Here is a 16,093-nt window from a genome sequence, read left to right as displayed (position 1 = left end):
GTATATTAAATAGTTAGATTAAAATAGTGCATAAACAGAAATAATATAAAAACAAAAATAAGTGAGGTGGTGCTCATGGGTTCAATGTCCATTCAGAAATCGGATGGCAGAGGGGCAGAAGCTGTTCCTGAATCATTGAGTGTGTGTTTTCAGGCTCCTGTACCTCCTCCCTGATATTAGCAATGAGAAGAGGGCAGGTCCTGGGTGACGAGGGTCCTTAGTGATGGTTGCAGCCTCCTTGAAGATGTCGTTGGTGCTGCAGAAGCTAGTGCCCATGATTGAGCTGGGTGAGTTTGCAACCTTCTGTAGCTTTGGCCTTTTTCCGATCCTGTGCAGTAGCCCCTCCATACCAGACAGTGATGCAGCCAGTTAGAATGCTCTCCACAGTACAACTATAGAAATTTACTAGAGTCATTGGTGACTTACCAAGACTCCTCAAACGTTTAATGAAATATAGCCACTCTCATGCCTGCTTTGTGGTTGCATCAATATGTTGGGTCCAGGTTAGATCCTCATAGATTCTGATGCCGAGGAATTTGAAACAGCTCACCCTTTCCACTGCTATTCTGTCAATGAGGGTAGTGCAGAGGACTGGCAAAGGATGCAGCTGGAAATAGATCAGTTGCAGATACAGGCAGAGAAATGGCAGATGGAGTTTAACATGGGCAAATGTGAGCTGTTGAATTTAGGAGATTAAATGTAAAAAGACAGTGCATTGGTAATGGCAAGACCCTTAACTGTATTGATGTAGAGAGGGGGTGGCCACCCAAGTTGATAGGGTGGTAAAGAAGGCACATGATGTGCTTGTCTTTATTAGTTGAGGCAATGTGTTCAAGAGTTGGAAAGTTACTTTGCAGCTTTGGAAAACTCTGGTTAGACCACAACAGGAGTAATGCATTCAGTTCTGGTTGTCCTGTTGTAGGAAAGATGTTGTGCTTTGGAAAGGATGTTGAAGGGGTTTGTAGTAAAGCTGACACGTTTAGGGGGCACATGGAGAGGTTGGAAAAAAACTTGGGTTGTTTTCTCTGGAACAGAGGAGGCTGAAGAGTGATCTGACAGAGGTTTATGAGCTGCATACATAGACAGCCAGTATCCTTCTCTCAGGGTTGAAATGTCTAATGTCATAGGGCAGTCTTAAGGTGAGAGGGGACGTATTTCACACAGAGAATGGCGAGTGCCTGGGGTGGTGGAGGAGGCAAAGGTGATCGAGGCTTTCAAGAGATTCTTAGATAAGAACATTAATGTGAAGAAAGTGGAAGGATATAGAAATTTTAGGCAGAAGGCATTAGCTTGATTGAGCATTTGATTAATAATTTAAATCAGCTTGGTACAACATTGTAGACTGCGGCAACACACACACAAAATGCTGGAGGAGCTCAGCAGGTCAGGCAGCATCTACAGAAATGAATAAACAGTCGACGTTTCAGACCGAGACCCTTCAGCAGGACTGGAATGGAAGGGGTAGATGCCGAAATAAAAAGGTGGGGAGGGGAAGGAGGATAGCAGAAGGTAACAGGTGAAGCCAGGTGTGTGGGAAAGGTGAAGGGCTGGGGAGAGGAAGGAATCTAATAGCAGAGGAGAGTGGACAAAAGGAGAAAGGGAAGGAGGAGGGGACCTGAGGGGAGGTGTATGCAGGTGTGAGGAGTGGCTGATAGACCTGCTCCAGTACTGGACTGTCCAGTGGTGACCCCTGAACACCTGTAATGATATACCTCAGCTCAACTCCAGTCTGTGGTTCATAATCCTTTTGTTTGCATTGACATTTCCCTAGTTTTGCTACCTGGTTCAACTAACTTCCTCCTTAGTTGACAGTGACCCAATGACAAGATAGTGTTGGCAAACCAATAGCAGAATGTATTTATTTATTTGTTTGTTTGTTTGTTTATTTGTTTAGAGATACAGTGCAAAACAATCCTTTCCATCCCAACGACCTGCACTGCCCAGCTGCCCACCTACTTAACTCGAGCCCAATCACAGGACAACGTACAATGACCAATTGATCTATAAACCCGTCTCTTTGGAACGTGGGAGGAAACCGGAGCACCCAAAGAAAACCCAGGCATTCACAGGGGGAATGTACAATCAGATGGCACTGGAATTGAACTCTGACCCCCAGAACGCCCTGAGCTGTGATGGCGACACACTACCCCCTCTGCTACCGTGGCACCAGTTCCTTGTATAGATGTGCACAATTCGGGACTGTGTGGAACAGAATGGGTGTGTTGGGTTCACAGAGGTCACATTTCGAAAGTGATCAGCCGATCGGTTTCGTGGATTCATGTGGATGGGACTCCATTTGTTTTACCCTGTGAAATGCAACAACCAATGAACTGTGAATAAATTAGATTAAATGCACAATTATCCAGCTGCTGAGGCTTCCAGTTACTAATCCCTTCTTCCAAGCACATGTTCAGATGAAGGTGTCAGGATGAGAAAGCTTCAAGCATTAGTATTCCACACTCCACCTCACTCCCTGTGTGCGATCCCAGCTTTTGGAGAGGATGAGGTGTTGACTGATCAAAGAGCTGAGAATTGAAAGAAAGCTTCACACATTCTCAGGCTCCTTGTCCTATCTCTCTCTCTCTCACTCTCTCCCTCTCTCTCTCTCTCTGTCTCTCTGCATCTCTCTCTATCTCTTTCTGCCTCTCTGTCTCTCTATCCCTGTCAATCTCTCTATTTCTCTCTCTCTATCTGTCTCTGTCTCTCTCTGTCTCTATTCCTGTCTATCTCTCTATTTTTCTTTCTCTCTATCTGTCTGTCTGTCTCTCTTTCTATCTTTCTTTCTCATTGTCTATCAATATGCTACTTGGTGTTCTTTCCATCCATCTGGCCATTCTTCCTTCCAAGACTGCAGTATTTAGAAAGCTGGGATATCGTGGGAGATTGGATGAAAACATTGTTTCCAGTTGTAAGCAGACTGTAATGAAAGGGCTGGATTTTGAGCAGTGTGAAGAGTTTGAAAAGCTTGCTTGTTATGAGACTAAAGGATTGTTTTTAGAAACATTTAATCACAGTTTTCAGAACAGAAATCTTAGTGAGGCAGTTCATGCATCTGTGAAACTTAAAAGCAGCCATAACTGCCATAAGAGTATAAGGAGTGGGAACAAGTGACCAAACGGTTTAGTTCTGCTCCTATCCCTTATGTTTCATGGGCCAGTAGAACCTCGTCTGCTTTTCAAACTCTGAATGTTTTTGTCCATTTTCCAGTCTGTTCCCCCAAACCCTTGTTTCAACAACTGATTGGGAAGGTCTCTGTCTTCAATACATACCAGGGTTCTGCCCGCTGAACTCTCCACGGGAGGAAGTCCCATGAGAAAAGTAGTGTTTCCTCTCTTCAATCATAAAGAGCTGCTCCAGTGCCCATCCCCTGAGGACAATGGTTTATGATTCTCTTTCACAGATCCTTTGAGGGGTTTTCAACAGGAAGGTGATAACTTGTGCCGTCCAGATGCCCATTTGAGAGTGAGACAGTATTAGACCATGGGGTTTTTGTCTATCTGTCTATCTCCTTGGTAACAGCTTCAGCTGGCACGTTATGCACTCTTGCAAACATTAACACTTTATCTGTCTGCTGAAGGAAGCACTTCCCCTCCTCCAGCCTGGGACATTATTGCGAAATTACTCTCTTCTGCAGTGAGTTTAAGTACAGGTATTTCACACAGAGGTCCCACATGCAGAGAACACATTGACATTAATGAACACTGTATCTACATTGTCTAAAGGCCGTAAGACCATTAGATACAGGAGCTGAATCAGGCCATTCAGCCCATCGAGTATGCTCCGTCTTTTCATCATGGCCGATCCATTTCCCTCTGAGCCCCATTCCCCTGACGAATCGAGAATCTGTCAATGTCTGCCCTAAACATACCCAATGTGTTAGCGTCCAGAGCTGTCTGTGGCAAAGAATTCCACAGACTCGCCACTCTCTGGCTAAAATCATTCCTCCTCATCTTGGTTCTAAATGAAATGTATGCGGGTTGGTTTTCTGAACCAACATGTCGAGGAACCAACTAGAGAGCAGGCTACTCTAGACTGGGTATTGAACAATGAGGAAGGGTTCATTAGCAATCTTGTCGTGAGGGGCCCCTTGGGTAAGAGTGACCATAATATGGTGGAATTCTTCATTAAGATGGAGAGTGACATAGTTAATTCAGAAACAAAGGTTCTGAATTTAAAGAAGAGTATCTCTGAAGGTATGAGACGTGAATTAGCTAGGATAGACTGGCAAATGATACTTAAAGAGTTGACGGTGGATATGCAATGGCAAGCATTTAAAGATTGCATGGATGAACTACAACAATTGTTCATCCCAATTTGGCAAAAGAATAAACCAGGGAAGGTAGTGCACCCGTGGCTGACAAGGGAAATTAGAGATAGTATAAATTCCAAAGAAGAAACATACAAATTAGCCAGAAAAAGCGGCACAACTGAGGACTGGGAGAAATTCAGAGTCCAGCAGAGGAGGACAAAGGGCTTAATTATGAAAGGGAAAAAAGATTATGAGAGAAAGCTGGCAGGGAACATAAAAACTGACTGTAAAAGCTTTTATAGATATGTGAAAAAAAAAAGATTGGTTAAGACAAATGTAGGTCTCTTACAGTCAGAAACAGGTGAATTGATCATGGGGAACAAGGACATGGCAGACCAATTAAATAACTACTTTGGTTCTGTCTTCACTAAGGAGGACATAAATAATCTTCCGGAAGTAGTAGGGGACCGAGGATCTAGTGAGATGGAGGAACTGAGCGAAATACATGTTAGTAGGGAAGTGGTGTTAGGTAAATTGAAGGGATTAAAGGCAGATAAATCCCCAGGGCCAGATGGTCTGCATCCCAGAGTGCTTAAGGAAGTAGCCCAAGAAGTAGTGGATGCATTAGTGATAATTTTTCAAAACTCTTTAGATTCTGGATTAGTTCCTGAGGATTGGAGGGTGGCTAATGTAACCCCACTTTTTAAAAAAGGAGGGAGAGAGAAACCGGGGAATTATAGACTGGTTAGCCTGACATCGGTGGTGGGGAAAATGCTAGAGTCAGTTATCAAAGATGTGATAACAGCACATTTGGAAAGCGGTGAAATCATCGAACAAAGTCAGCATGGATTTGTGAAAGGAAAATCATGCCTGACGAATCTCATAGAATTTTTTGAGGATGTAACTAGTAGAGTGGATAGGGGAGAACCAGTGGATGTGGTATATTTGGATTTTCAAAAGGCTTTTGACAAGGTCCCACACAGGAGATTAGTGTGCAAACTTAAAGCACACGGTATTGGGGGTAAGGTATTGATGTGGATAGAGAATTGGTTGGCAGACAGGAAGCAAAGAGTGGGAATAAATGGGACCTTTTCAGAATGGCAGGCAGTGACTAGTGGGGTACCGCAAGGCCCAGTTGTTTACAATATATATTAATGACTTGGATGAGGGAATCAAATGCAGCATCTCCAAGTTTGTGGATGACACAAAGCTGGGCGGCAGTGTTAGCTGTGAGGAGGATGCTAAGAGGATGCAGAGTGACTTGGATAGGTTAGGTGAGTGGGCAAATTCATGGCAGATGCAATTTAATGTCGATAAATGTGAGGTTATCCACTTTGGTGGCAAGGACAGGAAAACAGATTATTATCTGAATGGTGGCTAATTAGGAAAAGGGGAGGTGCAACGAGACCTGGGTGTCATTGTACACCAGTCATTGAAAGTGGGCATGCAGGTACAGCAGGCGGTGAAAAAGGCGAATGGTATGCTGGCATTCATAGCAAGAGGATTCGAGTACAGGAGCAGGGAGGTACTACTGCAGTTGTACAAGGCCTTGGTGAGACCACACCTGGAGTATTGCGTGCAGTTTTGGTCCCCTAATCTGAGGAAAGACATCCTTGCCATAGAGGGAGTACAAAGAAGGTTCACCAGATTGATTCCTGGGATGGCAGGACTTTCATATGAAGAAAGACTGGATGAACTGGGCTTGTACTTGTTGGAATTTAGAAGATTGAGGGGGGATCTGATTGAAACGTATAAGATCCTAAAGAGATTGGACAGGATAGATGCAGGAAGATTGTTCCCGATGTTGGGGAAGTCCAGAGCAAGGGGTCATAGTTTAAGATAAAGGAGAAGCCTTTTAGGACTGAGATGAGGAAAAACTTCTTCACACAGAGAATGGTGAATCTGTGGAATTCTCTGCCACAGGAAACAGTTGACGCCGGTTCATTGGCTATATTTAAGAGGGAGTTAGATATGGCCCTTGTGGCTAAAGGGACCAGGGGGTATGGAGAGAAGGCAGGTACAGGGTTCTGAGTTGGATGATCAACCATGATCATACTGAATGGCGGTGCAGGCTCGAAGGGACGAATGGCCTACTCCTGCACCTATTTTCTATGTTTCTAAATGGATATCCCTCTATTCTGAGGCTGCGTCCTCTGGTTCTAGACTCCCCACCATCCTCTCTACATCCACGCTCTTGAGGCTTGATAGGTTTCAATGAGATCCCCCTTCATTCTTCTAAGTTCCAGTGGATACAGGGCCAGAGCCATCAATTGCTGCTCATACGTTAACCCTTTCAATCCCAGAATCAACTCGTGAACCTCCTCTGAACTTCCTCCAATGTCAGCACACCCTTTCTCCGATAATGTGGCCAAAACTGCTCACTCCAAGTGAGGCCTCACCATTGCCTTATAAAGCCTCAGCATTGCATTAGTGTTTTTATATTCCAGTCCTCTCGAAATGAATGCTGACATTTCATTTGCCTTCCTCAACACCGCTTCAGTGCATTGCTCTGGATTTCCAGCATCTGCAGAATCTCTTGCATTAATGATCGCTCTAAAGGTGTGGACACGTGGCCAAGTGGTTAAGGCATTCGACTAGTGACCTGAAGGTTGTGAGATCAAGCCCCAGCCGAGGCAGCGTGTTGTGTCCTTGAGCAAGGCACTTAATCACACATTGCTCTGTGACGACACCGTGCCAAGCTGTATCAGCCCTTGCCCTTTCCCTGGACAACATCGGTGGCGTGGAGAGGGGAAATTTGCAGCATGGGCAACTGCTGGTCTTCCATACAACCTCACCCAGGCCTGCACCCTGGAGAGAGAAGACTTTCCAGGTGCAAATCCATGGTCTCGCAAAACTAACAGATGCCAAAAACAAAAAAAGGTGAGATTACTTAACACAGTCCAACACAGTCTGATTTTTCTGCAGCTGTCATAGGGTTCAAGAGTTACATAGCACACAAACAGGTCCTAACTGGTCCATCCAATCTAATCCCATTTGGCTCATAATCTTCCAAACCTTTCCAATCCATGTACCTGGTGAACTGTCTTTTAAACATTTTTTTTGTACCTGCCTGAAACCATTTCCTCTGGTAGTTGATTCCATGTAGGTACCAATCGTCCATGTAAAAAAAAATCTGTCCCTTAGATTCCAATTAAATCTCCCCCCTCCCACCTCAACCCTGGGGAAAAGGCTGTACGCATTCACCTTATGCCCATTATGGTCACCTCTTGGTATAACATGATCCTTCACGTCCTGGCAACATTCCTGTCAAATGTTCCTACACTCTCTCCAGTCTTCCACTCTTCCAGTTGCCATCAAGGTTGGCCCAAGATCATGAGCCCAATGGCCTGTCCACAGCTGTAATGTATGATGTTATGTCTCGATATTTAATAACAGCAGTCCTCAAAAACAGACACTTTCCCCAAGCTCGGCTGATCAACACCTCCACCCCTCCACACCCCCAACCAGCACGACTTTATCGTTTCCTGTCAGTCACCTTATGTACAGACACTCCTGTGCCCAGCGTCACTTTGTGGACGTACAATCAATCTGTGTATATAGGCAATCAGATGTATATATGGGTTTTTTGTGCTGTATTGGATCCAGGGTAACAATTATATTGTTCTCCTTTACACTTGTTTACCCTTGTGTACTGGAAATTACATTAAACAATCATGAATCTTGGTACAGGCACTCGACCTTAGATATACATTCCCCCACCACACACATACACACACACACACACACACACACACACACACACACACACACACACACACACACATTCAGTGGCTACTGCATTAGATACATCCTGTACCTAATAAAGTGGTCACCGAGTGTACAGCTCGATCTGTGGATCCTGCAGATGTCTGCCTATTGACCAGATCCCAGCTTCAACCCTCTCTGGTATCTCCTGATGGCATCTAGCTCAGGATCTGGAGGGAAGGAAGGGAAACGTTGCTGGAGGCTTGATGGAAATCTTTGTATTTCCTTTAGCCACAGGCTTAAGATGAGAGAGCAAACCAACGTTGTTGAATAGATTAAGGAGGGCAATAGGCACAAACCAGGAAGTTATAAACCCGTAAGACGTACATCAGTGGTCGGGAGATTACTGAAGAAGGTTCTTAGAAACAGGATTTGCTTGCATTTGGAAAATCATGAAACTATTAAACCACAAGACATAGGAGCAGAATTAGGCCATTCGGCCCATCGAGTCTGCTCCACCATTCTATCAAGGCTGATTTATTATCCCTCTCAACCCCATTCTCCTGCCTTCTCCCTGTAACCTTTGACACCCTGACTAATCAAAACTCTGTCAACTTCTGCTTTAAATATTCCCAATGACTCAGTTTCCACAGCTGCCTGTGGCAATGAATTCCACAGATCCACCACCATCTGCCTAAAAAAAACCCTCCTCATCTCTGTTCTAAAGGGATGTCCTTGTATTCTGAGGCTGTGCCCTCTGGCCCTTGACTCTCCCACTAATGGAAACACCCTCTCTATGTTGACACTAGGGCTTTCAATATTCTACAGGTTTCAATGAGATCCCTCCTCATTCTTCTAAGCACCAGTGAGTACAGGCCTGGAGTCATCAACACTTCTCAGACATTAACCTTTTCGTTCTGGGGATCATTCTCCTAAACCTCCTCTGGACCCTCTCTGACGTCAGCACATCCCCTCTCAAGTAGCTGCTCACAACACTCCAGGTGTGGTCTGACTCAGCATTACATGCTTGCTTTGATATTCCAGCTTTGAGCCCTTTTCATGATCATAAAATGATTACCAATACTTGGAAAGCGGGAATCAGGAGGGGAAAGAGAATGGAAAATCCCAAGAGCCTCAATAGCTAGATAAAGAGTAAAAGGAAGGCTGGGGAGAGAGTAGGCCCCCTTGGAGATAATCAAAACCATCTTGTGTATTCAGCCGCAGGAGATAACTGCGTTTTACAGTGAATATTTCTACTCAATTTTTACTGAGGAGAAAATCATGGTTGTTCAAGATTCCGACTGACGATGTCTTGATTGCATGTATAGTTCTGTGCAAAAGTCTTAGGCGCGTGTACCTAGCCAGGGTGCCTGAGACGTTTGCACAGTGCTGTATACTTTGTCATTGCAGTTACCAGATACTGGGCTCATCTTCCAAGAGGACCACAATTTTGTCATAGGGTTTGGAGGCTTGCGTGTTTCCAGTCGAAGTTCTGCTGGCCGGAGTCAGGGCTTTACGCCTTGACTCTTGGCAGGGTCACCTATGCCAAACAGGTCGAAGGACTGAGGACAGATTAATAGAGGTCGACCAGTCCTCCAGGTTCGGGGGTTCAGCTCAGGGTGAACAACCCTACCAGTGAAAGAAAATTGTTACGGAAACAACAATGGAGAATCCTTCCACATCTGAGTGAGACGGGATTCCTGACTCTCCACCCGGGACTTGTGTGACCAACAGGAGTGAAATCTGAGAGGCAGCTACTTGCACAATGAATGAATCCCAGAACACAGCCAGAGATGGAGGCACCCCTTCATCGCTGCCCTATATGTCAGGGGCAAAATGGGCAGTAAATAAAAATCCTTTTGAGTTAACTCAAAGCTGAGTACTCTTATTTCTGTTTCCCAACCACCTTCCTGTTGTAACCAATATACAGACTTGTACCTGAGACAAGTACTATACATCAGAACATTCAGTGAGCTACGGTGTCATTTGCTCCAACAATCAACACACCGAAGGTGCAAGGAGAGTTCACCCCACAACGGTCGTCACATTCTAGTGCTGATGTAACATGCCACAATATTCATCAGACCACAGTGATGGCGACACAAACTACAACAACAGCATAATGAGCTTCACTCATCCCACCTTCACACCAACCATCACCCACCAACCCCTCCCCATCAACTCCTCCCACTAACCCCTTCACAACAACAACTCCCATCAACCCCACCCACCAACCCCTCCCCATAAACCCCTCCCCATCAAACCCTCCCCACCAACCCCTTCACAATCCCTCCCCATCAACCCCTCCCACCAACCCCCTCACAACGACTCCCCACCAACCCCTCCCATCAACCCCTCCCCATCAACCCCTCCAACCAACCCCTTCACAAGCCCTCCGCATCAACCCCTCCCACCAACCCCTTCACAACACCTCCCCACCAAACCCTCTCCATCAACCCCTCCCACCAACCCCTTCACAACAACAACTCCCATCAACCCCACCCACCAACCCCTCCCCATAAACCCCTCCCCATCAAACCCTCCCATCAACCTCCCATCAACCCCCCACCAACCCCTCCCATCAACCCCTCCCCATCAACCCCTCCAACCAACCCCTTCACAAGCCCTCCGCATCAACCCCTCCCACCAACCCCTTCACAACACCTCCCCACCAAACCCTCTCCATCAACCCCTCCCACCAACCCCTTCACAACAACAACTCCCACCAACCCCTTCACAACCCCTCCCCATCAACCCCTCCCCATCAAACCCTCCCATCAACCTCCCATCAACCCCCCACCAACCCCTCCCATTCAATCCCTCCCATCAGCCCCTCCCATCAACCCCTCCTCTCAACCCCTCCCAGAAACCCCTCCCAGACACCCCTCCCATCAACACCTCCCCATCAACCCCTTCACAACCCCTCACCACCAACCCCTCCCCATCAACCCCTCCCTTTGTGAGCTTTGGGCATTGACTTCAGCACTCACAAGGAACTCCAATCCCTGTGACTCTTGCCCCTATGACCTCCGACCCAGGACTTGCTGACCTGGGGATTGCTGGTCTCCTCAGCACCGGCCTGGACTCCTGCCCTGACACCCCATATAGTGCCCTTGACCTCTAACTCTCTTCACCCCTAACTCCTGGCACTCTCTCCAATAAAACACATGCCTACAAGGAGATAAGGAAAATTAGTGGAGATGATTTGGAGGACATTCTTATTACTAGGAAAGAAGTATCTGTTGTTTTACAGTGGATAAATCCTGAGGGCCTGTCTGAGTTCATCCTCAGCACCTTGGCCTGAGGCTGCTGTCTAAAAGCAGCGACCACCACAATGTGAATGCAACCAGATGTGCTCTGGGAGGCTGGGGTACCTTCACACAGCACCCTCGCACTGCCTGGTCTGATGATTTAATTGTTAGCTATGCACAGACAGGACTAAAGATGTCGTATACAGTTACACACGTCTGGATCACATTGGGCAACCCGAGCTTGCCAGGAATCGATCAGCCAGCCAGTTTCATGAATTCAGTAAGATTTTGTCTTTTTTTTAATTTCAAAAGTAAATTGTTATTGAAAATATTTATTTTCCTGTTCATCGGGATAGGTGCTGATGCATCAACCAATGAGGTCTCCCACTTTCAGATAAGGGAGAAGGTACAGGAGGCAGATGGTACACGCTCAACCTGGCACCCAACAATAGGAAGACCAAAGAGCTGATTGTGGACTTCTGAGAGGGTGAGATGAGGGAACACACACCAGTCCTCACAGAGGGATCAGAAGTGGAGAGAGCGAGCAGCTTCCTGGGTGTCAAAATCTCTGAGGACTTAACCCCATCCCAGCACTTCAATGCAGCTATAAAGAAGGCAAGACAGCAGCCATATATCATGAGGAGTTGGAGGAGATTTGGTTTGTCACCTAAAACACTCGCAAATTTCTACAGATGTACAGTGGAGAGTATTGTAGCCAGCTGTCATTGTCTGGTATGGGGGAGGGAGAGAGGGCGGTGCTGCACAGGATCAAAATAAGCTGCAGAGAATAGTAAACTTAGTCAGCCCCATCATGGGCGCTAGCCTCCATAGTAACCAGGACATGTCAGGGAGCGATGCCTCAGAAAGGTGCATCCATCATTAAGGACCCCACTGCCCAGGACATGCCCTCTTCTCATTGCAATCATCAGGAGGGAGGTAGAGGAGCCTGAAGGCACAAACTGTGATTCAGGAACAGCTTCTTCCCTTCTACCATCAGATTTCTAAATGGACATTGAACCCATGAACACTACCTCACTACTCTTTTATTTCTGTAATTTTGCACTAGTTATTGAACTTATACATTTAACGATATCTATTTCACAACACATGCCGGTTATATTAACCGGATTCTGATTCTGACGCTGATTTAGATGAATTGCACAACTACGCAAGGGCTGGACTTCCCATCACTGATCTCTCCTTCCCAGCACAATTCCGAGTGGAGGTGTCGGGATGGGAAAACCTTGGAACTCCACACTCCCAATTCACAGCTCTTTTTTATTGGAATGATGTTTGGGAGTGGGGAGGGAGAAGGCAGTTGGGGAGCGAGGTGTCAGCTGATCAGAGTGTGCAGTTGAAAGGAAGATTTTTTTGGGCAGTCTCAGATCAGTCAATCTCTCTGTGTGTCTCTATCCATGCAACTATCTGTCAACGTCTATAATCAATATATATCAATTAATCTGCATCTCCACCCACGGCTACAGGTACTGGTGCATGACAGATCACCACAAAATTAAAAATAATCACATACAGAATTGGAAAGAAAAGTTTTGTTCAAGAGCTGGGCTGCAGTCAAGTAGTGGCAGCTTGAAAAGATTTATTTAGTAGCGTTTGGATGGATCACTCTGGTTTGGAAAACTCGGATTTAGCATAACGCGTTACAGTGCAGGCAACCCGACTTCAATACACAGCACTGCCTGTGAGGAGTTTGTACACTCTCCCCGTGACCGCGTAGGGATCTTGTGGGTTAGGAGTTTGTACACTCTCCCCGTGACAGCGTGGGTTTCCTGTGCGGGATTTGTAAACTCTCCCCGTGACTGCGTGGATTTCCTGTGAGGAGTTTGTGCACTCTCCCCGTGACCGCGTGGGTTTCCTGTGAGGAGTTGGTGCACTCTCCCCGTGACCGCGTTGGTTTCCTGTGAGGAGTTTGTACACTCTCCCCGTGACCTCGTGGGTTTGCTGTGAGGGGTTTGAACAATCTCCCCGTGACCGCGTGGGTTCCTGTGAGGAGTTTGTAGACTCTCCCCGTGACCGCGTGGGGTTCTTGTGAGGAGTTTGTACACTCTCCCCGTGACTGTGTGGATTTCTTGTGGGTGAGGAAATTGTGCACTCTCCCCGTAACCGCGTGGGTTTCCTGTGAGGAGATTGTACACTCCCCCCATGACCGCGTGGGTTTCCTGTGAGGAGTTTGTGCACTCTCCCCGTAACTGCGTGGGTTTCCTGTGAGGAGTTTGTGCACTCTCCCTGTGAACGCGTGGGTTTCCTGTAAGGAGTTTGTGCACTCTCCTCATGGCTGTGTGGATCCCTGTGAGGAGTTTGTGCACTCTCCCCGTGACCGAGTGGGTTTCCTGTGAGGAGTTTGTACACTCTCTCTGTGCTTGTTGGGTTTCCTGTGAGGAGTTTGTACACTCTCCCCGTGACCGCGTGGGTTAATTGTGGGTGAGGAGTTTGTACACTCTCCCTGTGACCGCGTGGGTTTCTTGTGGGTGAGGGGTTTGTACACTCTTCCCGTGACCGCGTGGGTTTCTTGTGGGTGAGGGGTTTGAACACTCTCCCCGTGTCCGCATTGGTTTCCTGTGAGGCGTCTGAACACTCGCCCCGTGACTGCGTGGGTTTCCTGTGAGGAGTTTGTGCACTCTGCCCGTTACCGTGTGGGTTTCCTGTGAGGGGTTTGTACACTCTCCCCGTGACCGCGTTGGTTTCCTGTGAGACGTTTGAACACTCTCCCTGTAACTGTGTGGGTTTCCTGTGAGGAGTTTGTAAACTCGCCCGTGACCGCATGGGTTTTCTGTGAGGAGTTTGTGCACTCTCCTCATGACTGTGTGGATTTCCTGTGAGGAGTTTGTACACTCTCCCCGTGACCGAGTGGGTTTCCTGTGAAGAGATTGTGCACTCTCCCCGTGGGTTTCTTGTGAGGGGTTTGAACACTCTCCCCGTAACCGCGTGGGTTTCCTGTGAGGAGTTTGTACACTCTCCCCGTAACCACGTGGGTTTCCTGTGAGGAGTTTGTACACTCTCCCCGTGAACGCGTAGGTTACTTGTGGGTGATGAGTTTGTACACTCTCCCCGTGACCGCGTGGGTTTCTTGTGGGTGCGGGGTTTGAACACTCTCCCCATTTCTGCATTGGTTTCCTGTGAGGTGTCTGAACACTCTCCCCGTGACCGTGTGGGTTTCCTGTGAGGGGTTTGTACACTCTCCCCGTGACCGCGTTGCTTTCCTGTGAGGCGTTTGAACACTCTCCCCGTGACCGCGTGGGTTTCCTGTGAGGAGTTTGCGCACTCACCCCGTGAACGCGTGGGTTTCCTGTGAGGAGTTTGTGCACTCTCCCCGTGACTGTGTGGCTTTCCTGTGAGGAGTTTGTGCACTTCCCCATTACCGCGTGGGTTTCCTGTGAGGAGTTTGTAAACTCGCCCCGTGACCGCGTGGATTTCCTGTAAGGAGTTTGTACACTCTCCCCGTGAACATGTGGGTTTCCTGTGAAGGGTTTATACACTCTTCAGTGACTGCGTGGGTTTCCTGTGAGGAGATTGTGCACTCTCCCTGTGACCGCGTGGGTTTCCTGTGAGGAGTTTGTACACTCTCCCCGTGACCGCGTGGGTTTCCTGTGAGGTGTTTGCACACTCTCCCCGTGACGGCGTGAGTTTCCTGTGAGAAGTTTCTACACTCTCCCCGTGATGGTGTGGGTTTCTTATGGGTCAGGAGTTTGTACACTCTCCCCGTGACTGCGTGGGTTTCCTGTGAGGAGTTTGTACACTCTGCATTAACCGCGTGGGTTTCATGAAAGGAGTTTGTACACTCGCCCCGTGACTGCGTGGGTTTCCTGTGAGGAGTATGTGCACTCTCCCTGTGACCGCGTGGGTTTCCTGTGAGGAGTTTGTGCACTCTCCCCGTGGGTTTCTTGTGAGGGGTTTGAACACTCTCCCCGTGACCGCGTGGGTTTCCTGCGAAGAGTTTGTACACTCTCCCAGTGACCGCGTGGGTTTCCTGTGAGGAGTTTGTGCACTCTCCCCGTAACCGCGTTGGTTTCCTGTGAGAAGTTTGTACACTCTCCCCGTGACCTCGTGAGTTTGCTGTGAGGGGTTTGAACAATCTCCGCGTGACCGCGTGGGTTTCCTGTGAGGAATTTCTACACTCTCCCTGTGACCTCGTGGGTTTCCTGTGAGGAGTTTGTACACTCTCCCTGTGACCGCGTGCGTTACTTGTGGGTGAGGAGTTTGTACACTCTCCCCGTGACCGCGTGAGTTTCTTGTGGGTGAGGGGTTTGAACACTCTCCCAATGTCCGCATTGGTTTCCTGTGAGGCGTCTGAACACTCTCCCTGTGACCGCGTGGGTTTCCTGTGAGGAGTTTGTGCACTCTCCCCGTGTCTGCGTTGGTTTCCTGTGAGGCGATTGAACACTCTCCCCGTAACTGCATGGGCTTCCTGTGAGGAGTTTGTACACTGTCCCCGTGACCGCATGGGTTTCCTGTGAGGAGTTTGTACACTCTCCCCGAGACCACGTGGGACTCCTGTGAGGAGTTTGTGCACTCTCTCCGTTACTGCGTGGGTTTGCTGTGAGGGGTTTGAAGAATCTCCCCGTGACCGCGTGGGTTTCTTGTGGGTGAGGAGTTCGTACACTCTCCCAGTAACAGCGTGTGTTTCCTGTGAGTGGTTTGTAAACTATCCCCGTGACCGTGTGGATTTCCTGTGAGGAGTTTGTACTCTCTCCCCGTGTCCGCGTGGGTTTCCTGTGAGGAGTTTGTACACTCTCCCCGTGACCGCGTGGGATTCCTGTGAGGAGTTTGTGCACTCTCCCCGTGACCACGTGGGTTTCCTGTGAGGGGTTTGAACAATCTCCCCGTGACCGCGTGGGGTTCTTGTGGGTGAGGAGTTCGTACACTCTCCCCA

Source organism: Mobula birostris, chromosome 5, assembly GCF_030028105.1.
Source record: "Mobula birostris isolate sMobBir1 chromosome 5, sMobBir1.hap1, whole genome shotgun sequence".
Classification (NCBI taxonomy): domain Eukaryota; kingdom Metazoa; phylum Chordata; class Chondrichthyes; order Myliobatiformes; family Myliobatidae; genus Mobula; species Mobula birostris.
The sequence above is the reverse complement of the archived record's forward strand: the minus strand, read 5'-3'. Positions refer to the sequence as shown.